The 26,352-nt window shown below is 43.9% G+C and overlaps 1 protein-coding gene across 1 annotated transcript in view; it reads right to left on the bottom strand.

Moving 5' to 3' along the window:
- The window catches only part of LOC140203406 (uncharacterized), a 136,222-nt gene extending 110,261 nt beyond the window's left edge, over positions 1-25,961 (bottom strand). Inside the window, exons 1-2 of the mRNA XM_072269468.1 lie at positions 25,913-25,961; positions 1,141-1,272 (exon numbers count right to left, since the gene is read on the bottom strand). The gene's annotated coding sequence lies outside the window, so the exon portion shown is untranslated. The remainder of the gene's footprint in view (positions 1-1,140; positions 1,273-25,912) is intronic.
- Positions 25,962-26,352: the final 391 nt, after the last annotated feature.

Here is a 26,352-nt window from a genome sequence, read left to right as displayed (position 1 = left end):
GTGATCACTGTTCCTTTCCTGCTGTGGAATGACAGCCTCCTGACTATTCATGTAATACTTGTCACAACAAAGATGCAGAGAGAGAGATTGGTCATTGTCATCTCTCTTGTTTTGGCAGTTGTGTCAACTGTGTTAACTAATTAACAAATCTATGCCTGTATTTCTTGGTGTATTGCATTCTCTTGGAGCTGTATGCTCACATCCTTTTAACTTTTCACAAATATGTGAGGCACTTGCACTGCCCACGAGCTAGTCAATTACCACTCCAACAAAACAGAGTCTTTATTTGCCCTGACACTCAATGTCTTTACTATCACCAAATCTCGCACCATCAACATCCTGGGACAAGTGCACAAGTTCTGTGGCCACAAGAGCGAAGGCATCCTGCACCTCAGTCTTACCAGCATCAATGTCACAAGTCAGGAGAGCAGTGGAACACTCTCCACCTGCACGGATAACCAGAGCTCCAGCAATAACCAAGATGCTTGATTTCGTCAAGGTCACAACAGCCAGTTTGATTATCAATCCATCTGTCACACAGAATATTTACTCCCTCCACTACAAACACACCATGGCTGCAGTGTCTACCATCTACAAATGCACTGCTGTTTCCACTTTAACTATTTCCATGGTAGTTTCCATATCAGTGATCTTGTTACCAGATGGACAAGGGCAGCAAACATAGGAGGATCACCATCTTTCAGATCACCCATCGTCCTGACTTGGAAATATATCATTGTTGCTTGCTCCAAATCCTGTGATCCACTACCCAATTGTTCCTTCACCAGAAGGAAGGTAGCAGCTCATCATAACCTTCTCAAAGACAATAAATGCTGCAATGCGTTCCAAAGTTCCAAAATTGTTACAATGAAAAATAGTCAGGCTGCTAAGTGACATTTCATCTGAGCATGTCCTATTGTATAAAATCAGTAAAATTCTATAGCATTAAATCAGTAAAATGTTTCAACATAATTACATTTTTACATTGGCACAGGTATATTTGTTTCAATCAGTAGCAAATACATATACATATTTTGGAATGGAAATCTAAGAACAGCTAGTTAACTATTTTCTCCTTTACTTATCAGTGATGGTAAATAATATTATCTGAATACACGATACATTTATGTATGGACTCACATTATCTTAGTTCCAGAAGGCAGTTCTTTGTAGCTTGACAATGCATGTGCATCTGTGAATCAATGTGAAACCTCTTGTTTTAACAGAGGAAGAACTTGCAGGGACTTTCCCTGGTCATCTTGCAGCTCATTTCTGGAGAGGTAGAATAGAAAAGCAGACCAGTTATGTTAAACTTGCAAATCTAAATCAGTCATTTAACTTCTCTATAACAGTCCAACTGATTTGAAACTTTTTATAGTGCAACCTCTGACAGACTCATAGATGATTAACTCTGACCACTGACTGAAAAAACTTACTTCAGTTTGAGTAACTAGAAATTTAAGTTCAATTACATGTACTGTTGGTGAAAGCTCCACATCAATCCAGCATACTTTGTCCTGATGTTGAAAATGAACAGCGAACATGCAGCAGGAAAGAAAATGTCTCTTTACATCCTAGAAAAGCCAACATTTCTTCTGTCCCCAAACCCAATCTACCCTATCTCCTTTCCCCTTACTCGACCATCCCTCCTACCACACCCAAATTAATCGGAACCCTGGTCATGAAAAGCGCAATATCTGATTATCATTACAGGCCACCGAGATTCAGCAAACCGTGAGATACTTTTATGTAAATGTCAGCTTGCTGGCAGTGCATGAGCGCAAATCTTTTTCAGTTTAGGAAAACTGATAAGTGGTAACGTGATGTTGGAAAAGATAGATTTTTGTTTAACCATGTGCAGATTTCCTTTGTCGTCTGCTGCCATTTGTGTCCTTATATTTATGGTTTGTTTAACAGAGCAATTCTTGAGAACTTGTTGAAACAGATTTTGTTTTCCTTTATGTTCTAACTGATGAAAAGAAAATATCCCAGGAATATATTTTGAAGGAGAATCCTTGTTTTGCTTGATGTGCACTGAATTTGTTCTTCTTCACTTTTAGCTGAAAGCCTGATGCATAAAGTAGATGTCTGAAAGTCAGTGCCTGCAGTAATGGCATTCTCAGTGGAGAGTGTCCCTGTGTTTGACATGTACTGTACATTTATGGAGGCTGTAACCCATTGGTCAAGAAGTGTTATCACATCAGAATTACATGGACAATCTTAAAGATGAAATATTTCATTATTACCTAAAGTAGACAGCAGCAATTGACATGGACAAGTCTACCCCTGTCAATATTGAACAGTATAGCATCAGAACAGCCACTTTGGCCCACAATGTTGTGCTGATTAATTAAACCAGTAATTAAATGCCTAACTAAACTCATCCCTTCTGCCTACACAATGTCCATATCCCTCCATTCTCTGCATATTCATGTGCCTGTCTAAGAGCTTCTGAAACACCCTATCACGTTTGACTCCGCCACTGGCAACGGTAGAACATCTGTGTCTGGCACGGCACAGGAACAGGCCCTTAACCCACAATGGCGTGCTGAACCAATTAGATATTAATCAAGTGGTCAATTAAACTAATCTCTTCTGCCTACACAATGTCCATCTCCTTCTATTTCCCTGACATTCATGTACCTATCTAAATGTCTCTTATAAGTCTGTGATGTTTTTGCCTCTACCACCAGTTTAGGCAGCACATTCCAGCCACCTACCACTTTCTGTGTGTTTAAAATAAAAAAAATAGCTCCTCACAACACACACAAAATGCTTGAGGAACTCAGCAAGCCAGGCAGCATCTATGGAAAAGAGTACAGTCGACGTTTTGGGCTGAAACCCTTCAGCAGGACTATTTGTGATTACATTCTCTTGATTGTGATTGGATTACTACTCTGCAAAGTCTCTTCCAGGGATGCCCACCCTGAAGTAGTTTAAATTTTCCCTTCAGGAGTTCAGTGAAACCCCCTCTCACTGCTGCCCCCCGCCCCCCGCTGTGATCTCCAGTCCTGGCCTGCTGGGTTCCTCCTGCATTTTGAGTGTGTTGTTCAGATTTCCAGCAATGTCAGCAGCTCCTGGTCACAGGTGTTGTACAGGTGGGAGGCTGTAGAAAGCTACAGATCCACAGAAAGTGTTATCAACTAAAGAAGATCTACAGGGAAACCCTTGGTCATGATTATCAGCCTTGGTTGAATGGCAGAGCAGATTTAATGGCCCGAGTCTTATGGTCAGAGTTTGTCTGAACAGCGGGTGACCTCCCTTGCAAGCTGATATAAACAAACACATCATTTAAAATCACAAACAAGAGAAAATCTCATCTGCTGGAAATCCAAGCAACACACACATCCAAGCTTCTATATACTGCCTGGCCTGCTGAGTTCCTCCAGCATATTTTGTGTGCATTGCCATCACTTAAAATGTAATTGTCTCTCATCAGCTTTTATGGCTGATCATTTCATCGTAAAGTTGTTTCGCACAGAAACAGACACTTCACCATCTCTGTAAAGACTGTTTGCCCATCTACACTGATCCCATTTTCTGGCATTAGGTCTGTATCTTTGTAAGCATTGCCTATTTAAGATTCTGTCTAAATGCTTCTTGAAAGAATTATCTGACTCCTGTATCTATTCTGGCCCATCAAATCCTCTTTAAAACCCCTTCTTCTCACATTAAACCCATGCCCTCTAGTTTCTGGTACCTCCCATCTTTACCTATTATAATTTTGGATACCTCTCTCTGGTCATCCTTCTCCCTCAGCTTCTATGGAATATAAACCCAGCCTTTCCAGTCTCTCTCTGTAACTAAAGTCCTCCAATCCAAGTATCATCCTGGTGAATTTCATCTGCACTGTCCTTCCTACCTACACAATGTCCATATCCTCCCATTTATGTGCCTACTAACCACCTCTAAAGCATCCACCACTCTGAGTAAAACACTTACCCTCACATCCTTTTTGAACCTACCCACTCTCACCTTCAATGTCCTCTGGTACTAGATATTTTTACCCTTGGAAAAAGATACTACCTCTCTACTCTGTCTATGCCTCTCATAATCCTGTAAATCTCTATCAGATCTCCCCTTAGCTTCTGCCATTTCAAAGAAAACAACCCAGGTTGTCCAGTCTCTCATGATACCACATGCCTCTAAACTAGGCAACATTCTGGTAAACCTCTTCTGCACCCTCTCCAAAGCCTCAACGACAGTGGGGTGACCAGAACTGTATGCAATACTCCAGATGTGGCCCGACCAGAGTTTTATAAAGTTGCAACATAACCTCCTGACTTTTGAACTCAATGCCTCAACTAATAAAAGCAAGCATTTCATAAGCCTTCTTAACCACCCTATCAAGCTGTGTACTGTCTCCTTGCATTTGCCCTACCAAGGTTCACTACCTCACATTTATTTGGGTTAATCTCCATCTGCCGTTTCTCTGTCCATATTTGCAGCTGATCTGTATCATGCTGTATTCTTTGCCAGTCTTCTACACTATCCACAATTCCACTAATCTTCGTATCATCTGCAAACTTACTCACCCACCCATCTACATTTTCATCCAGGTCATTTATATACATCACAGACAGCAGAGGTCACAGTACAGATCCCTGTTGAACACCACAAATTACAGACCTCCAGCTTGAATAAGACCCTTCGATCACTACCCTCTGTCTCCTATGCGCACACCAGTTCTGAATCCAAAACAGCCATTCACTGCGGACCATGTGTATCTTAACCTTCTGGATTAGCCTCACATGAGGCTCACTTTGTCAAGCGATTACTAAAATCCATGTAGACAACATCCACTGCCCTGCCCTCACCAATCTCTCTTGTCACCTTGTCAAGAAACTCAATCAAGTTGGTAAGGCACAACCTGCCCTGCACAAAGCCATGCTGACTCTCCCTAATTAGGCCATGGGTTTCCGAATGCTCATATATACTATCCCTAGGAATTTTATTCTGCAATTTCCTCACAACTGACGTGAGACTCACTGGTCTATAGTTCCCAGAATATTCCCTTGTTCCTTTCTTAAATAGAGATACAACATTAGTCCTTCAGGACCTCATCTGTGACTAGAGAGGACACGAAGAAACTGGTGAAGGCCCCAGCAATCTCATCTCTTGCCTCCCTCAATAACCTGAGTAAATACCATCAGGCCCTATGGACACATCCAACTTAATACTCATTAGGAGACCCAACACTTCCTCTACCTTGACCTCTAAACGCTCTAACATATTTGTGCACTCAGCACTGATCTCCTGATCCTCCATCTTCCTTTTCCTTGGTAAATACTCATTAAGGATCTCTCCACATTCTCCATGTCCAAGCAAATGTTCCTGTCTTTATCCTTGAGTGGTCTTACCTTTTCTCCAGTTATAACCATAAGATACAGGAGCAGAATTAGGCCATTTGGCTCATCGAGTCTGCTCCACCATTTCATCATGGCTGATCCATTTTCCCTCTCAGCCCCAATCTCCTGCCTTCTCCCCGTATCCCTTCATACCCTGACTTTTCAATGATCTATCAACCTCTGCCTTAAATATACATAAAGATTTGGCCTCCACAGCTGCCTGTGGCATAAAGTTCCACAGATTCACCACCATCTGGCTAACGAAATTCCTCCTCATTTCCATTCTAAAAGAATGTCCCTCTATTCTGAGGCTGTGTCCTCTGGTCTTAGACTCTCACACCACAGGAAACATTCTCTCCACATCCACTCTGTCAAGGCCTTTCAACACTTGAAAGGTTTCAGTTAGGTCACCACTGAATTCTGAATTCCAGCAAATACAGGTCCAGAGATATCAAATGTTCTTCATATGACAAGCCATTCAATCCTGGAATCATTTTCATAAACCTCCTTTGAACCCTCTCAGCACCTTTCAGCACATCCTTTCTAAGATAAATGGCCCAGAACTGCTCACAATACTCCAAGTGAGGCCTCACCGGTGCTTTATAAAGTTTCAACATTACATTCTTACTTTTATATCATTTGCCTTCCTTACCACAGACTCAACTTGGAAATTAACCTTGAGGGAATCCTGCACAAGGACTCCCAAGTCCCTTTGTGCCTCAGTTTTTTTGTATTTTCTCTCCATTTAGAAAATAGTCAACTCTTTTATTTCTTCTACCAAACCACACTTTGGTAGAACACTTCCCAATGCTGTATACCATCTGCCATTTCTTTGCCATTCTCCTAATCTGTCTCAGTCCTTCTGTAGTCTCTCTACTTCCTCAAAACTACCTATCCCTCCACCTGTCTTCATATTATCTGCAAACTTTGCAACAAACCCATCAATTCCATCATTCAACTTATTGACGTATAACATAAAAAGTATTGATCCCAATACAAACCTCTGTGGAACACCACTGGCCACCAACAGCAAACCAGAAAAGACTCCCTTTATTTCTGCTCTTTGCCTCCTGCCAATCAGTCACTTCTTTATCCATGCTAGAATCTTTCCTGGAATACCATGGGCTCGTATTTGTTAAGCAATCTCATGTGTGGCACCTTGTCAAAGGCCTTCTGAAAATCCAAGTACACAACATCAACCAATTCTCCTTTGCCTATCCTGCTTGAATTCCAACAGACTTGTCAGGCAAGATTTTCCCTTGAGGCAACCATACTGACTACAGCCTATTTTATCATGTGCCTCCAAGTACCCTGAGACCTCATCCTTAATAATCGACTCCAATATCTTCCCAACCCCTGAGGTCAGAGTAACTGGCCTATAGTGTCCTTTCTTCTGCCTCTCTCCCTTCTTGAAGAATGGAGTGACACTTGCAATTTTCCAGTCTTCCGGAACCATTCCAGGATCTAGTGATTCTTGGAAGATCATTACTAATGACTCCACGATCTCTTCAGCCACCTCTTTTAGAACGCTGGGGTCCTGATGGTTTATCTACCTTCAGACCTTTCAGTTTCCCAAGAACCTTCTCTCTAGTTGTGATAACTTCACACACTACATGACCCTAGACACCTAGAACTTCCACCATACTGCTAGTGTCTTCCACAGTGAAGACTAGTGCAAAAAACTTATTCAGTTCATCTGCCATTTCCTTGTCCCCATTTCTACCTCTCCAGCATCATTTTCCAGCGGTCCAATATCCACTCTCGCCTCTCTTTCACACCTTATGTATCTGAAGAATCTTTTGGTATCCTCTTTGATATTACTGGCTAGCTTGCTTGCGTATTCTATCTTTACTTTCTAAATAACTTATTTAGTGGTCTTCTGTTCATCTTTAAAAGCTTCCCAATCTTCTGAATTCCCACTAATTTTTGCTGTATTATATGTCGTCTCTTTGGCTTTTATGTTGACTTTGATTTCCCTTGTTAGCCACAGTTGCCTTCAGAATACTTTTTCCTCAGGATGTATACAGGATATATCTATCCTGTGCCTTCCAAATTGCTGCCAGAAATTGTAGCCATTGCTGCTCTGCCATCATCCCTGCCAGTGTTCTTTTCTAATCAATTCTGGCCATCTCCTCTCTCAGGCCTCTTGTTCTTGATCTACGTATAGAATGCCTTGGGATTCATCTCAATCCTACTTGCCAAGGACTTTTCATGACCCTCTTGGTTTTCATAATTTCCTTCTTTAGTTTTTTCTAGCTTCTTTATAATCTTCGAGTGCTTCTTTTGATCCTAACTTCCAAAGCTTTATATACTTTTCCTTTTTCTTCTTGACTAAATCATCACCTCTCTGAACATGCAAGGTTTTCTAATCTTTCTATTCCTTCTAACAGGAATATACATTTCATCAACTCTGTGCAATTGGTCTTTAAACACTCTCGGTATGTCTGATGTGGACTTGCCAGAAAAAAGGTGTTCCCAATTAACTCTTCTTAGTTCCAGCTTAATGCCCTTGTAATTCGTCCTTCTCCAATTTAAAATTCTCCTGCAGGAACCATCCCTATGCTTATCCATAGCTATCCTGAAAGTTAAGGAGTTGTGGTCACTGTCCCCAACTGCTCACCCACTGGAAGGTCAGACAGTTGGCCATGTTCATTACCCAACACCAGGTCCAGTCCAGACCCTCCTCTCATTGGACCATTCACATATTGATTTAATAAACCCTCCCAGGTACACTTAACAAACTCTGCCCCATCTAAACCCCTTGCAGTCTGAAGTCCCAGTTTATATTGGGGAAGTTGAAATTCCCCATTACAACAGCCTAACATTTTTTTTACATATTTCCTTAATCTGTTTACATATCTGTTCCTCACTGTCCCAGTGGCTACTGGCGGGGGGGGGGGGGTGGGGGGGTCCTGTAGTACAATTCCATCAGTGTGATTGTATCCTTCCTATTCCTGAGTTCCACTGAAAAGGATTCAGCATCTGACCCCTACATTATGTCTTCTCTGAATGCAGCAGTGATATTGTCCCTGATTAGTAGTGCAACTCCACCCCCTCTTTTACCTCCTCCTCTATCTTCTCTAAAACTTTGACAACCTGGTATGTACATTAATCCCCATTCCTATCCCCCTCACAACCAAATGTTTGTAATGGCCACATAGGATCATAGTTCCATGTACTGATCCACGCTCTAAATTCATCACCTTTACCCATAATACTCCTAGCATTAAAATATACAGACTTCAAACTATCTGACCCATCATACCTGTTATTTCAATTTTGCCTTTCAATACTTTTCCTGACATCGACCTTCCTGTCTCATCCTTCCCTGGGGCTCCAGTTCCCAGCCCCCTGCAAAACTAGTTTAAACTCTCCCGAGGATGTTAGAAGGGCCTTCCTGAAGATAAATCCAAGGAAGGCGACGGGCCCAGATGGCACCCCAGGACGGGTTCTCCGGGCCTGTGCAAGCGAGCTAGCTGGAGTATTTGCTGACATCTTCAACTGCTCCTTGCTTTAGTCTAAGATCCCCTCGTGTTTTAAGAAGGCAACGATAATCCCAGTGCTGAAGAAGATCAAGGTGGCATGCCTGAATGACTATCGACCTGTGGCTCTGACATCAATTGCTATGAAGTGCTTCGAGAGATTGGTTATGGCACACATCAACCACAGCCTACCGGTCAACCTCGATGCTTTGCAATTCGCCTACCGGAGCAACAGGTCAACGGCAGATGCCATCTCTCTGGCCCTACATTCCTCCTTAGAACACCTGGAGAATAAAGACACATACGTAAGGCTCCTTTTTATTGACTACACCTCTGCCTTTAATACCATCATTCCAAATAAACTGATTCCTAAACTCCGGAACCTGGGCCTTAGCACTCAGATCTGCAGCTGGATCTTCAACTTCCTCATAGGCAGGACCCAGGCTGTAAAAATAGGGGACAAGCTCTCCCCTAGAATCACTCTGAGCACCGGTGCCCCTCAAGGCTGTGTACTTAGCCCTCTGCTGTACTCACTGTAAACCCATGATTGTGTAGCCAAGTTTCCATCAAACTGAATATATAATTTTGCTGATGACACAACAATTGTAGGCTGTATCTCGGGTAATGATGAGTTTAAGTACAGAGAGGAAATTAAGAACCTGGTGGCATGGTGTGAAGACAGTAACCTATCCCTCAACGTCAGCAAGACAAAGGAATTGGTTGTTGACTTCAGAAGGAGTAGCGGACTGCATGACCCAATTTACATCGGTGGTGCGGAAGTGGAACAGGTCAAAAGCTTTAAGTTCCTCGGGGTCAATATCACAAATGACCTGACTTGGTCCAACCAAGCAGAGTTCACTGCAAGAAGGCCCACCAGCGCCTTTACTTCCTGAGAAAACTAAAGAAATTTGGCCTGTTCCCTAAAACCCTCACTAATTTTTATAGATGCACCGTAGAAAGCATTCTTCTAGGGTGCATCACAACCTGGTATGGAAGTTGTCCTGTCCAAGACCAAAAGAAGCTGCAGAAGATCGTGAACACGGCGCAGCACATCACACAAACCAATCCTCTGTCCTTGGACTCACTTTACACTGCACGCTGTCGGAGTAGTGCTGCCAGGGTAATCAAGGACACGACCCACCAAGCCAACACACTTTTTGTCCCTCTTCCCTCCGGGAGAAGACTCAGGAGCTTGAAGACTCGTACAGCCAGATTTGGCAGCTTCTTTCCAACTGTGATAAGATTGCTGAACGGATCCTGACCCGGATCTGGGCCGTACCCTCCAAATATCTGGACCAGCTTCTCAGTTTTTTTGCACTACCTTACTTTCCATTTTTCTATTTTCTATTTTCTATTTATGATTTATAATTTAAAGTTTTAATATTTATTATTTTTTTTACTATTTTTAATATTTTTAATATTTAGTATTTGTAATCCAGGGAGTGTGAAGCACAGAATCAAATATCGCTGTGATGATTGTACGTTCTAGTACCAATTGTTTGGCGACAATAAAGTATGAAGTATAAAGTATCATCAGTAAACATCCTGGCCAAGATATTGGTTCCCCTCCAGTACAGGTCACTGCTCCCCAGAAAATGTTCCAATAATCCAAGAACTTGAAACCCTGCCCCCTATATCATCTCCTCAGCCACTCAATCATCCATGCCATCATCCCATTCCTACCTGCACCAGCCCATGGCACTGGGAGTAATCCAGAGATTGCTACCTTGGAAATCCTTCTCTTCAGACTCTTTTCTGACTCTATATACTCACTGCGTAGAACTTCTCTGCCTATGTCATAGGTGCCAATATGCAACATGACCTCTAGCTGCTCCCCCCACCCCCGAGAATACCCTGCAGCCACTCCGATACATCATAGACCCCAGCACCCAAAGGCAACACACCATCCTGGTGTATCTTCCCATCTTTGCCTTTCACCCATACTGGAACCGACTGGCCTTGAACCTTTACCAACTTTTAAAAGCCACCTATTTGTCTGCTGCGGTTTTACCCTCAAGCATCTGCTCCCAATCTATTTTTGCCAAGTACTCTTTTGCACTATTAAAATTAACCTTCAGCCCAGTCCAGGAGTTTATTAACCATAACTTGAGGACCAATATTATTGTTCTCCCTAAGTATCTTGAAACTTGCAGAATTATGGTCACTGTCCTCAGAATGTTCACTCACCTTCACCTGCCTGGTTTCATTTTCTTAAATAAGAACTATACAACATTTCCGATGGTTCAGCAGAATATTGTCTACTGATCAATACAAGATTCTCTAGTTGATCTGCTAACTTCTTTGGTAGATTACAATCAGGTTTATTATCACCGGCATGTGACATGAAATTTGTTAACTTAGCAGCAGCAGTTCAATGCAATACATAATATAGCAGAGAGAGAGAGAGAGAGAAACAAATAATAATAAATAAAATAAAACTTAATAATAAATAAATAAGTAAATCAATTACGTATATTGAATAGATTATTTAAAAATGTGCAAAAACAAAAATACTGTATATTAAAAAAGTGAGGTAGTGTCCAAGGGTTCAATGTCCATTTAGGAATCGGATGGCAGAGGGGAAGAAGCTGTTCCTGAATCGCTGAGCGTGTGCCTTCAGGCTTCTGCACCTCCTGCCTGATGGTTACAGTGAGAAAAGGGCATGCCCTGGGTACTGAGGTCCTTAATAATGGACGCTGTCTTTCTGAGACACCGCTCCCTGAAGATATCCTGGGTACTTTGTAGGCTAGTGCCAAAGATGGAGCTGACTAGATTTATAACCCTCTGCAGCTTCTTTCAGTCCTGTGCAGTAGCCCCTCCATCCCAGACAGTGATGCAGCCTGTCAGAATGTTCTCCACGGTACAACTATAGAAGTTTTTGGGCATATTTGTTGACATGCCAAATCTCTTCAAACTTCTAATAAAGTATAGCCAGTGTCTTGCTTTCTTTATGACTACATCAACATGTTGGGACCAGGTTAGATTCTCAGAGATCTTGACACACAGGAACATGAAGCTGCTCACTCTCTCCACTTCTGATCCCTCTATGAGGATTGGTATGTGTTCCTTCATCTTACCCTTCCTGAAGTCCACAATCAGCTCTTTCGTCTTACTGACGTTGAGTGCCAGGTTGTTGCTACGGCACCATTCCACTAGTTGGTATATCTCACTCCTGTACGCCCTCCCGTCACCACCTGAGATTTTACCAATAATGGTTGTATCGTCAGCAAATTTGTAGATGGTATTTGAGCTATGCCTGGCCACGTAGTCATGTGTATATAGAGAGTAGAACAGTGGGCTAAGCACACACCCCTGAGGTGCGCCAGTGTTGATCGTCAGCGAAAGGATACATTATCACCAATCCACACAGACTGTGGTCTTCCAGTTAGGAATTACAGAGGCCCAGGTTCTGCAACTTCTCAATCAGGATTGTGGGAATGATGGTATTAAATGCTGAGCTGTAGTCGATGAACAGCATCCTGGCATAGGTGTTTGTGTTGTCCAGGTGGTCTAAAGCCATGTGAAGAGCCATGGAGATTGTGTCTGCCGTTGACCTATTGTGACGATTGGCAAATTGCAATGGGTTCAGGTCCTTGTTGAGGCAGGAGTTCAGTCTAGTCATAAGTGATAGACTCTCTTGTAAATCAGGACTAAATTCCACATAGATCAGTCTATGATTTCCTGATTAATCCACACAGGATCACTTCAAGTATTCCCACCAGTTTCCATAGAATTTCAGTACCAGATCCCCAAATACTTCAGCACTGGATTCTTTGGTAGATCAGTTCAAGATTCATGGTAAGTCATCACTAGATTCACTCTGATTTCTATGTTCCCTGCTAAATCGGTGCTAGATTCCCATAAAGATGAGCATAAGACTCACTGACAAATTGCCACAAGATTCTCTGGTATATTAACACTTGAATCATACAAGTTTCCTGAATAGTTCAATGCTTGATTTTCTGGACAAACTGCATGAGACCACAGTGATCTTCTCAGTGGCTCTTATCTTCGTCTTTAGGGTTTTATGGTCCAGTTTCTTGTAGCCTCTGTACCACTTGATGATGCACTCGATGGTGTCCAGAGATAGTTGTTAGAATGAGGCGAGGAGCTTTCACACATCAATTTCCTCAGAAATTGTAGACACTGCTTTGCCTTCATGACAAATGTGGAGGTGTTGTGTGTCCAGGTTAGATGCACACCAGGGAACTTTGTGCTCTTCACTCTCTCCAGGACAGAACCATTAACGTGCATCGGAGTTCACAATCATCATGGTTGTTGTTCTCACACCATTTGACATGTGTCTTTACCTTCTCTCTATGTGCCGACTCATCATTGATACTGATGAGGCCAACCACTGTTGTATCATCAGCGAACCTGGCTAGACCTAGATCTGTAAACACGAGGAATTCTGCAGATGCTGAAAATTCAAGCAACACACATCAAAGTTGCTGGTGAACACAGCAGGCCAGGCAGCATCTCTAGGAAGAGGTACAGTCGACGTTTCAGGCCGAGACCCCCCGTCTCGGCCCGAAACGTTGACTGTACCTCTTCCTAGAGATGCTGCCTGGTCTGCTGCGTTCACCAGCAACTTTGATGTGTGTTGCTCGACCTAGATCTGGCAATGCAGTAACAAGTCAGCAGAAAAAAAAGCACAGAAGAATGAGGGGGGACCTCAAAGAAACATTTCTAATGTTGAAAGGCGTGGACAGAGTGGATGTGGCAAAGTTGTTTCCCATGATGGGGGAGTCTAGTACGAGAGGGCATGACTTAAGGATTGAAAGGCGCCCATTCAAAACAGAGATGCGAAGAAATTTTTTTAGCCAGAGGGTGGTGAATCTATGGAATTTATTGCCACGGGCGGCAGTGGAGGCCAAGTCATTGTGTGTATTTAAGGCAGAGATTGATAGGTATCGGAGTAGCTGGGGCATCAAAGGTTATGGTGAGAAGGCGGGGGAGTGGGACTAAATGTGAGAATGGATCAGCTCATGATAAAATGGCGGAGCAGACTCAATGGGCCGAATGACCGACTTCTGCTCTTTGTCTTATGGTCTTATAGCCCTGGGCTCAGTGTGATGGAGCTTGAGATGCTGTGGCCTAATTTTGGATATGGTGTAGACACAGTTTGGTGGGCTAACCAGATTGTGTGAAGTGAGTACATTTGGTGATAAACCTATAGTATATCTGTTATGATGAGTCTATTGCCTTCCCTTCAACCTGACAAGCCAAAAGTACTCCATCACCTCACTCATCCTCCTGTTCCTCATCTCTGTCCCCAACTTACTTTGTCTTCAATCCATCATCTGTTGATGGAGCCACTGGATCTGAATGAGAGAGGTGACAGTAACTTGGTATGGAGTTAAGAAAATGATTGACGCAATGTTAAATATGGCCATATTGGTAAGAAATTTATGACTGTTTTTGTCTCTGTGATTTCCAGCCAGGTTAGTCTGAGCTTGTGGGGGTTCAGGAAAGTTGCATTGAGACGCTTTCTTGTGGATTATGCTGCTTCAACCTCTCTTGCTGTTCTGTAATCAGATACTTTATTCCTGTCTCTACTGATCCTCCCTCTGGTGGACTTCATGCACTTCTCTCCTGGTCCTGCAACAACACATCATCCCTCCAATGGCTGGCAGTCATGTATCTGACCTTGCAATCTTTCATTCATAACATTCTTTCCACCACTTTGCCATTTTCTCCCACAAGCATCCAATGCATTCCTTCATTCTGCTGCTCTTCATTTGAAAATGTCTCAAAAGGTCTTCAGCTGACATGAGTCTCTGAAGAATCCTTGCTCAGGACCTGTGATAAAGTGGCAATATGTGCTGCACCTTTCAGAGTGAACCACAGAGAGTGCAGCTCCAAAACTTTCTTCATTTTCACATGGCTCTATTCCAAGTCACAGGAAATGTTCTGTAGTCTGTAAACCAGGCACATTTAATCCAGTTCTGAACTGCTGTCTATTCATCAACTTCCTGTGTATCTTGAATGATGAGGCTGAGACTGGTGGGCAGTACACCTAAGAGGTCTCTGTTAATTCTATACATAGGTCATGTAGTTGCCTTACTTACAGCTATTTTAATTTGCCACTGACCAAAACATTCATAATAACCTTTGACACACTCAGCGATTCAGGAACAGCTTCTTCCCCTCTGTCATCTGGTTTCTAAGTGGATAATGAACCCATGAACACCAAGTCACTTTTTTCTTAATTCTGTTTTTTACTCTACTATTTTTAATTTAACTATTTATATATATATATATATACTTACTGCAATTCATTTTTTCTCTATATTTATCATGTTTTGCATTGTACTGCTGCCATTAAGTTCACAAATTTCACAACAGATGCCAGTGATATTAATCCTGATTCTGATTCAGGATATATAGATTAGATAAATATTGCCAATACTAAGCTCCAAGCAAATAATTTTCTAAGGTGTTTAGTCAATATTTTTAATAAATGAACTTTGATAGGAATGTAGGTAAGCTGGTTTTGGGGTTTGGAAGTTTGGTTGATTGCATGTTGAGAACATCAACTCAACCAGATAATGAAGTGCTGGTTATTAAACGGGAGTCAGGAAGCTTGTTCTCTTCAATTTTTTGTAGAAAAAGTTTGTGTGAAACACATTTGGAGGTGAGAGACTAAAAGGGGAAGCCTCGGAGAATAAATAGAAATGTATACTGCACAATCCTCTCTCAGAGAGGAAATGAAATGATTCATTTTACAATGGTTTTAGCTGCATTTCCTGCAGGCAAAACAGCGCGAAACAAGCCAACAAAAACTCACGCTTCTCTCAGTTTGACAAGAAGCCCTCAGAATCATTCAAAATTACTGATGCATTTGGGCAACAGAATGATCATTCTAAAGTGCATTAACCCTCGAGAAATGTTCCAAAGCCTCACATCTCTGTTCTCTGTTAAGGATAAGATAATTATGGTATCAAATTGCCATTGGTCACTAATGTTTTCATGGTTCAGAGGTTCTGAATGTTGTAAATAAGCACAGCATGTGGCTTGTACCAGAGAAGATGTTCACTATTGGTGACTGAGAATTAATCCAAACCTCTTGAAGTTTAATATTTATTGATCATCACAAGGTCATGCAGCACAGGAATAGGATTTTTGATCAACTATGTCCATGCTGACATGTTAGTCCACCTACACCAATCCCATTTGGGCATTTCTTTCTATTCCTTGCCTCTGACGGACAAAGGATCTCGGCCTGAAACGTCGACTGCACCTCTTCCTACAGATGCTGCCTGGCCTGCTGCGTTCACCAGCAACTTTGATGTGTGTTGCTTGAGTGGTATCAGACCTCAGTTTCGTTAATATTTCAGAAGATTTCATTTTTAAAATTGCAGAAGTTTTATTGCTTAAACGGAAAAATAATTATGAGATGCACTGTTACTCGGGTCAAAATAGTAACATTATCAACTATTTTCCCACATTTGTTATCTCCTTTTGGTTTGAACTTAACTCTCAGATCTGTGAAAGAAGGGAGCACGCTCATCAGAAACAGATGTTGCCCCTACACAGGAAATCTGTGTATGTTGGATAGGCTGGGCTGGACCACTGCTTTTAGTGTTCCAAATTATTTCAAAAATATACACATATGAAAGAAGGCTTTCCACAGCTAGTGTGGCTCTACAATATGTTTGTGAGGACTAGGGCTGTCAATAGACCCCCTACCCTCCCAGTGTATCCTCTCTCTTTCAACTAATAATTTCTCGAACTCCAAGTGATATCATATAGGGTCTTTTAAGTGGATATGATAGGGTTTTTTAAGAGACTCCTGGATAGGTACATGCAGCTTAGAAAAATGAGGGCTATGGGTAACCCAAGGTAATTTCTAAAGTAGGTACATATTCGGCACAGCATTGTGGGCTGAAGGGCCTGTTTTGTGCTGTAGGTTTTCTATATCGTTAACATGTGTCACTTGCAGTGTACTGTTCAATATCCAAAGCAGCAAGCAAAATCAAGAAGACCTGTTGTGCCTCTGCATCTCTTCCTGAAAGGTACTGCTGCTGGTCCACATCATCTTCTACTCTTCCATGGCAGGGGGTCTGTGCTTAGCAAATGTTTGGTGAGTGTCTGGTGTAGGCCTGTTTTGGCAATCTTGCAGAGGGCATCCTGCATAGAATTGCAGAGAATTATAGATGTTTACAGTAGAGGATGAGAAAATCTACATATTGTGTCCATATTCTACCACTCACCTACAGTCTTGGCATTCAAAACAGACATGTGTGGGATGTGGAGGAAATCGGAGCACCCCGAAGAAGAACGTGCAGACTGGGCTGGTGCTGAGAGGCAGTGGCTTTGTTAGCTCTGCCACGGGTACAACCATTCCTTAAGGAGTTCCTGATCAAGACAAGGGAACATGTTTTGTGACATCTTGCACTGGGTCACAGAGCTCTGTCCCTTTAAGGGGAGATAGCTCTGATCAGTAGTAATTAGCTTCATTCCTGATACCAGTTTACAGCAGAAATGTTGGGTCAAAGAGGTGTATATTAGTCACAGATCATGATCCCAGAGCAAATCTTCCTGTGCTATCCAATGTATATCTCCATGCCTTGTAACTTGGTTCTTTCATCATTTGTTCATTATGTGCTGTGCTGTGTGATGTGGGCGATCATTGTCTTTCTATGATCATGATTAGTCTTGGCAAATTTTTCAACAAAAGTGGTTTGCCATTGCCTTCTTCTGGGCAGTGTCTTTACAAGATGGGTGACTTCTGCCATTATCAGTACTCTTCAGAGTGTCTGCCTGGCGTCAGTGGTCGCATAACAAGGACTTGGTGATATGTGCCACCTGCTCATATGACCATCCACCACCTACTCCCACAGCTTCATGTGACCCTGAATGGGGGCTAAGCGGATGCTACACCTTGCCCAACAGTGATGAGCAGAGGGAAGGAGCGGCATTGGGAGAGATGTATCTCCACCCCACCACCTCATTCTTTCATAGAACAGAATGTTGCATTATTCCTTAACGTCATCTCTCTTCTGATTCAACAATGCAGTTAAATCACAGCATTTAAGTATCAAACTGTTTTAAGCTCTTTCATTGGAGAGGAATCAGTTAACTATTTGATACCAAACCAAATGAAAATATTCTTACGTGGGTGTCCAGATACTTGATTTCAGGGTGTCAGACCAGGAGGAGAAATAACCAAGTTTGAGTAACAGTATTGAAGGTTTTTTTCAGTGGCTCAAGTGTGGGGAGTGTCAGTGTCAGACCCCAATGGAAGTTGGGAGACAGAGAGAGAATAAAACAAGATTCAGCCAAGGCTGGTCTTTTTTGGCTGCGCAGGCACAGTAAGTGTTGGCATCAGAGGCCAAAGCTCAGCTGCAAATAAAAGGGAAGGTAGGTCCAAGCGGAGCAGCCACTTTTTGGTGTTGCCATTGTCGAACTGTGCCAGTGATAGAGTGGGAAGGCTTTGGCTTAACAGGCTTCAGCATAGACCATATGGACTCCACCCTCGGGTAGCAGTAGGGATTGTGGAGGCATTGGTAATGGTAATGATCTTTCAAAAATCATTGACTCTGGCATGGTGCCAGAAGACTGGAAAATTGCAAATGTCACTCCACTCTTTAAGAAAGGAAGAAGGCAGCAGAAAGGAAATTATAGACCAGTTAGCCTGACTTCAATGGTTGGGAAGATGTTGGAATCAATTGTTAAGGATGAAGTTATGGTGTACTTGGAGACACAGGACAAAATAGGACAAGGTCAGCATAGTTTCCTGACAACAGGAATTCTGCAGATGCTGGAAATTCAAACAACACACATCAAAGTTGCTGGTGAATGCAGCAGGCCAGGCAGCATCTCTAGGAAGAGGCACAGTCGATGTTTCGGGCCGAGACCCTTCGTCAGAACTAACTGAAAGAAGAGCTAGTAAGAGATTTGAAAGTGGGAGGGGGAGGGGGAGATCCAAAATGATAGGAGAAGACAGGAGGGGGAGGGATGGAGCGGATGATTTCAGGGCCTTCTGTTCCGGAGATTCTGGTTACCACACGGTAGCAGCAGCAGCGAAGCGGGCATTTCAGAAGTTTTCTAGATGTTCCTCCATACTCTCATGTCCGTCTCCATCAAATCAGAATTGTGCACGGTCCCCTACTTGACAGATAACAGACATCACCACCGAAATGGCCGCGCGCGCTGCCGTCGCGCCGCCATCTTCTCCTCCTCCTCCTCCTATCAGATGTGCTGATATTGGAGAGAGTTCAGAGGAGGATCACAAGGATGATTCTGGGAATGAAAGGGTTATACGAGGAACGTTTGTTGGCTCTGGGTCTGAACTCCCTGGAATTTAGAAGAATTGGGGGGGGGGGTGTGGATTTGAATGTTAAAAGGCCTAGACAGAGTAGATGTGAAAAGAATGTTTCCCATGGTGGGGGATTCTAGGACAAGAGGGCATAGAGGTGCGTCCATTTAAAACAGAGATGCAGAGAAACTTCTTGAGCTTGAAGTTGGTGAATTTGTGGAATTTGTTACCAGAGGCAGCTGTGGGTGTATCTGAGGCAGAGCTTGATAGGTTCTTGACTGGACACGGCATCAAAGGTTTTGGGGAGAAGGCCGGAAATGGCGTTGAGGAGGGGAAAAAAGGATCAGCCATGATTGAATGGTGGAGCAGATTCGATGGGCCAAATGACTTAATTCTGCTCATAAATCTTATGAACTTCTGAGGGAATTCAGGATACTTGACGGTTTCTTGATGACGTTATCTGCGGGAAATGCACCCAACTTCAGCGCCTGACTGACCAGGTCAAGGAGTTGGAGCTGGAGTTGGATGTACTCAGGATCATTTGGGAGGCTGAAGATATTATAGATGAGACTTTTGAAGAGGTGGTCACACCCAGAGTTCCGGCTTCAGACAGTAGATGGGTGACCACCAGGAGAGGTAGAGGATTAAGCAGTCAGCGTAGGGCTCCCCTGTGGACACTCTCCTCAGCAACAAGTATACTGCTGGGGAGGGGACCCCCCACCAGGGCACTGCAGTAACAGTCAGGCTGGTGGCACTGTGGCCGGCTGGGAGTCTCAGCAGGGAAGGGTAAAGTCAGGCAGTGTGGTAGTAATAGGAGATTTGATAGTTAGGGGGACAGACAGGAGATCCTGTGACCACAAAAGAAACACCAGGATGGTGTGTTACCTCCAGGGTGCTGGGTCCAGGATGTATCGGAGTGACTGTAGGATATTCTTGAGGGAGCGAGTGAACTGCCAGAGGTTGTGTTGCATATTGGCACCAATGACAGGCAAAAAAGGGGAAGTAGCCATGTGCAGTGAGTATATAGAGTTAGGAAATAGGCTGAAGAGGACCTCCAAGGTAGTAATCTCCGATTACTTCCGGTGTCATGGGCTTGTATAGGTAGGAATGGGATGATAGCACAATGAGTGAGAGGCTGAGGAGATGGTGCAGGGGTCTTGGATGATTGGAACCTTTTTTGGGGAAGGGGTGACCTTTACAAGAGGGACAGCTTGCACCTGAACTGGAGGGGAACCAATATCCTAGCCAAGAGGTTTGCTAATGCTACACAGGAGGGTTTAAACTAGCTTTTCAGGGTACTGGGAACTGGTGCACCAGGTCAGTAAGTGAAAGATCGGACAGGAAGGGAGCGAGTGAACTGCCAGAGGTTGTGTTGCATATTGGCACCAATGACAGGCAAAAAAGGGGAAGTAGCCATGTGCAGTGAGTATATAGAGTTAGGAAATAGGCTGAAGAGGACCTCCAAGGTAGTAATCTCCGATTACTTCCGGTGTCATGGGCTTGTATAGGTAGGAATGGGATGATAGCACAATGAGTGAGAGGCTGAGGAGATGGTGCAGGGGTCTTGGATGATTGGAACCTTTTTTGGGGAAGGGGTGACCTTTACAAGAGGGACAGCTTGCACCTGAACTGGAGGGGAACCAATATCCTAGCCAAGAGGTTTGCTAATGCTACACAGGAGGGTTTAAACTAGCTTTTCAGGGTACTGGGAACTGGTGCACCAGGTCAGTAAGTGAAAGATCGGACAGGAAGGTAGCTGTCAGAGAAAGTATTGATCGGCAAAATTGAAATAACAGGTATGATGGTACGGGTAGTTTGAAGTATGTGAATTTTAATGCTAGGAGTATTATGGGTAAGGGTGATGAACTTAGAGCTTGGATCAATATATGGAACTATGATGTTGTGGTCATTGCAGAAACTCGGTTGAGAGAGGAGCAGGAATGATGTACCAGGATTAATGCACCAGGTATTTGCAGTTTTAGAAAAGATAGAGGAGGTGGTAAAAGTTTTTTTTTGGGGGGGGAGGTTGCATTACTAATCAGGGACAATATTCACAGCTGAACTGAGAGAAGACATAATGGAGGGGTCAGACACTGAATCCATTTGATTGGAACTCAGGAATAGGGAGGGTACAAACACACTGGTGGGTTGTACTACAGGACTCCCCCCCCACCCCCCGGCCGCCCAAGTAGCCACTGGGACATTGAGGAACAGATTAAGGAAATATATAAAAAAAAAGTTAGTCTGTTGTAATGGGGAATTTCAACTTCCCCAATATAAATTGGGACTTCTGACTGCAAGGGATTTAGATGGGGCAGAGTTTGTTAGGTGTACCTGGCAGGGTTTATGAAATCAATATGTGAATGGTCCAATGAGAGGAGGGGCTGTACTGGACCTGGCGTTGGGTAATGAACATGGCCAGGTGACTGATCTTTCAGTGAGTGAGCAGTTAGGGAACAGTGACCACAACTCATTAACTTTCAGAATAACTATAGATTAGGATAGGTATGGTCCTTTCAGGAGAATTTTAAATTGGAGTAGGACAAATTACCAGGGCATTAGGCTGGAACTAGGGAGAGTTAACTGGGAACACCATTTTTCTGGCAAGTCCACATCAGACATTCCGAGGATGTTTAAAGACCAATTGCACAGAGTACAGGAAAGGTATGTTCCTGTTAGAAAGAATGGAAAGATTAGAAAACCTTGGAAGTTGAGAGGGGTGATGAATTTAGTGAAGAAGAAAAAGGAAAAATATGTGAACCTTCTGAAGTTAGGATCAAATGGAGCACGTGAGGATTATAAGGAAGCCAGAAAATAATGAAAGAAGGGAATTAGGAAAGCCAGGAGGGGCCATGAAAATTCCTTGGCAAGTAGGATAAAGGCATTCTATACATACATCAAGAGCAAGAGGATAACTAGGGAGAAGGTAGGACCACTCAAGGATAAAGAGAGGGACATTTGCTTGGACAAGAGAATGTGAGTGAGGTACTGAATGAGGTACATGGAGCTTAGAAAAATAGAGGGTTATGGGTAACCCAAGGTAATTTCTAAAGTAAGTATGTGTTCAGCACAGCATTGTGGGCTGAAGGGCCTGTATTATGCTGTAGGTTTTCAATATTTCTGTGTTTCTACTTTGCTTCAGTATTTAACAAGGAAAAGGACAAGGAGGACCAGGAGATCAGTATGCTGTACATAAATTCGTTGGGGCATTTACAGGTCAAAGAGAAGGTAATGTTGGGTCTCCTAATGAGTATTAAGGTGGATAAGTCCCCAGGATCTGATAGAATTTTACCCCAGGTTATTGAAGGAGGTAAGAGACAAGACTTCTGGCCCTTGACCTTCGTGTCCTCTCTAGCAAAAGGCGAGGTTCCAAAGGACTGGCATGTGACTAACGTTGTACCTTTATTTAAGAAGGGAACAAGGGAATCTCCTGGGAACTATAGACTGAACTATAGGGAATTTGCTGGAGAATATTCTTAGGGATAGGATATATGTGCATTTGGAAACCCATGGCCTAATTAGGGAGAGTCATCATGGCATTGTGTGAATTGACTGAGTTTTTTCACAAGGTGCTGAGACAGATTGAGAAAGATAGGGCAGTGGATGTTGATACATGGATTTTAGTAACGCATTTGACAAAGTCCTCATGGGAGGCTAATCCAGAAGATTAAGATGCATGGGGTCCGTGCATCTTGGCTGTTTGGATTCAAAACTGGTGAGCGCATGGGAGATAGAAGGTAGTGGTTGAAGGTACTTATTAGAGCTGGAGGTCTGTAATTAGTGGTGTTCGGCAGGGACTTCTGCTGTTGTGATTTATATAAATGACACTGTAGATGGTTTTTTGAGGAAATTTGTGGATGATACCAAGATTGGTGGAGTTGTGGATGGTGTAGAAGACTGGCAAATAATACAGTGCAATATAGATCAGTTGCAGAAATGGGCAGAGAAATGGCAGATGGAGTTTAACTCACATAAATATGTGGTGTTGCACCTTGGTATGTCACAGTCCCGACCGTTAATTCCCCATTTTCTCCTAATTCCCTTTGATGACGGCACACCTGGTTTTCATCAAGACCTGCAGCATAAGGCTACGTCCACACTAGACCAGATAATTTTGAAAACGCCAGTTTTGCATAAAAATGATAGGTGTCCACACCAGGCGTTTTTGAAAATACCTCTGTCCACATTAAAGCGGATATTTGGGTGAATCTCTTCCTACTGGGCATGTGCAGGACACACAGAAAACAAGCAAAGAGGAAATGGTATACTTGTGCATCTCACCACTAAGCACATCTTTCCCTCCCCCTCTCTCTGCTTTCTGCAGGGATCACTCCCTACGCGACTCCCTTGTCCATTCATCCCCCCCCATCCCTCCCCACTGATCTCCCTCCTGGCACTTATCCTTGTAAGCGGAACAAGTGCTACACATGCCCTTACACTTCCTCCCTTACCACCATTCAGGGCCCCAGACAGTCCTTCCAGGTGAGGCGACACTTCACCTGTGAGTTGGCTGGGGTGATATACTGTGTCCGGTGCTCCCAATGTAGCCTTCTATATATTGGCGAGACCCGACACAGACTGGGAGATCGTTTTGCTGAACACCTGCGCTCTGTCACCAGAGAAAGCAGGATCTCCCAGTGGCCACACATTTTAATTCCACATCCCATTCCCATTCTGATATGTCTATCCACGGCCTCCTCTACTGTAAAGATGAAGCCACACTCAGGTTGTTTGAACAACACCTTATATTCCGTCTGGGTAGCCTCCAACCTGATGGCATGAACATTGACTTCCTTAACTTCCGCTAATGCGCCCCACCTCCCCCCCCCGTACCCCATCCGTTATTTATTTATATACACACATTCTTTCTCTCTCTCTCTCCTTTTTCTCCCTCTGTCCCTCTCACTATACCCCTTGCTCATCCTCTGGGTCTTTTCCCCCCCTCCCCCTTTTCCTTCTCCCTGGGCCTCCCGTCCCATGATCCTCTCATATCCCTTTTGCCAATCACCTGTCCAGCTCTTGGCTTCATCCCTCCCCTCCTGTCTTTTCCTATCAATTTGGATCTCCCCCTCCCCCTCCCACTTTCAAATCTCTTACTAGCTTTTCCTTCAGTTCGTCCTGACAAAGGGTCTCGGCCCGAAATGCCGACTGTACCTCTTCCTAGAGATGCTGCCTGGCCTGCTGCGTTCACCAGCAACTTTTATGTGTGTTGCTTGAATTTCCAGCATCTGCAGAATTCTTCGTGGTATACTTGGTGCGCGTTTGTCCAGTTACAGACTAGAAAAACTTAAAAGGAAATTGCCAAATGAAAGACTTGGTGCGTGTTTGTACAGAAACATTTCCTACAGCCATAGTCTCTTCACTGACGAAAGGGACGACAACTACAACTAAATGCAATAAGGCTTGTTACTGGGCAAAAGTGAAATTTGCTGTTACCTCATTTGTTTGCCTTTCCTTTTGCCATGTTTTTGTGTATTATTTTGCTGTATTTAATGTGCAATAAAATGAGTTACTGGGCAAAAGTGACAATTGTATCTATTGAATGTTTGCACAAGCAACACATTAATAAAGCACCTTGTTAAATGTATAAAACATGTCTGCATCAGTGTTAGCTTGTATTTCCGTACAATATTATGTTAGGCTGTTACACATCTATTGTCAGATACTGTTGTGGTGTTGGAGGTTGCCGCCACCATTTGTTCCAGCATGTCATGATAGCGGTTTTAAAATTAGCCGGTTACCCTGTACACACTATGGGGATATTAGGCGTTTTCAGATTTATTCACTCTGGAGAGCGTTTCTGAAAAGCTCCGTTTTTGGGGGAGGAAAACGGCATTTCAGTGTGGACGGAGAGTCAAAACGAAGAGAAAAACCTTTGGTTACGGATTTATCCGGTCTAGTGTGGACGTAGCCTAAGAAGCCCAGCTTTGCACCCACTAGTTGCTAGATCGTTGGTTTTGCCAGGGTGGTAATTAACGCTTCCCGGCGGCTTAGGATTGTGTGTCCTAAGTTTTGCTTCAGTACCGAGAATTATCTGTGAAACTCAGTCTGTCCATGTCAAGATAAGTTTTCTAAGTTCTACTCCAGTTCCGAGGTTTACCTGTGTAACCCAGTCTCTCCGTATCAAGATAAATTCTGTCTGTCTCCTGCCTTCCTGCTCTCCCTCCTGTTTGCTGTTCAATGCTCATGCCCGCGTCTGCATCCTAACTAAATCTCCGTGCCTGTGCCCTGTGCTTGGGTTCACCTCATTCATTGCAATAGAACAATCTGGCCATTATGGACCCAGCGGACACGAATCCCCTTCAACAAGCCCTCGCTGGCCAGGGTTCCCTACTGGGTCTGCATGACCAACTCCTCCAGGAGGTCATGGAGAACTTCTGTTCCCTGTCTGCTCACGTAGCGAAGATCGGTGACCAGGTGGACCGTGTATCCACTCATTTTACCTCATCGACTCCTGGAACACTGTCTAACCAGCCCAGACATCCTGTAGCGGCAACCCCCTACGTGTCAGCAACACCCCCACCAAGAGAGCCTCACGTCCCCGAGACGGAGCACTACGCTGGGGATTTGGGGAAGTGCCGGGCCGTCCTCCTTCAGTGCTCCTTGGTGTTCGAACAGCAATCACCCACATACTCCACGGATAAGTCAAAGATTGCTTACATTGTGGGGTTGTTGCGGGGAAGTGCATTAGTGTGGGCCACAGCTGTTTGGGATAACCAACCGGATATCTGCTCTTCTTTCTCCACCTTTATCGTGGAAATAAGAAAGATCTTTGACCACCCCGTCCATGGTAAAGACGCCGCCATGCATTTACTCACTCTCCGCCAGGGCTCCCGCAGTGTTGCGGAATATTCCGTGGAGTTCCAGACGTTAGCGGCCGACTCGGGGTGGAACGATGAGTCACTCCAGGGGGTGTTTTGGATGGACTCAGCGACCTGGTGAAAGACAAGTTGGTGGCAAGAGACTACACCGACAGCCTGGATTCCCTGATCTACCTCGCCACCAGGTTGGACAATTGCCCCCAAGAACGCCATAGGGAAAGAACTGGTCATCCACCACCTTTGGCCACTTCTCGGCACGCATTACCGCCTCCCGCCAGAACAAGCCTCTCTCCTCCTTCTGCACCCCGAGTAGCTCCCAGCCCGGCCGTTTCCACCGCCCCGGGAGAGGAACCCATGCAACTGGGACGGAACCGCCTTTCTCCCGCTGAACGACTCCGGAGACTGAGAGCGGGCGAGTGTCTATATTGTGGTCAGTC

The sequence above is a fragment of the Mobula birostris genome, chromosome 9 (assembly GCF_030028105.1).
Source record: "Mobula birostris isolate sMobBir1 chromosome 9, sMobBir1.hap1, whole genome shotgun sequence".
NCBI lineage: Eukaryota > Metazoa > Chordata > Chondrichthyes > Myliobatiformes > Myliobatidae > Mobula > Mobula birostris.
Note: the sequence above shows the minus strand (reverse complement) of the source record. Positions and strands in the feature narration are given on the sequence as shown.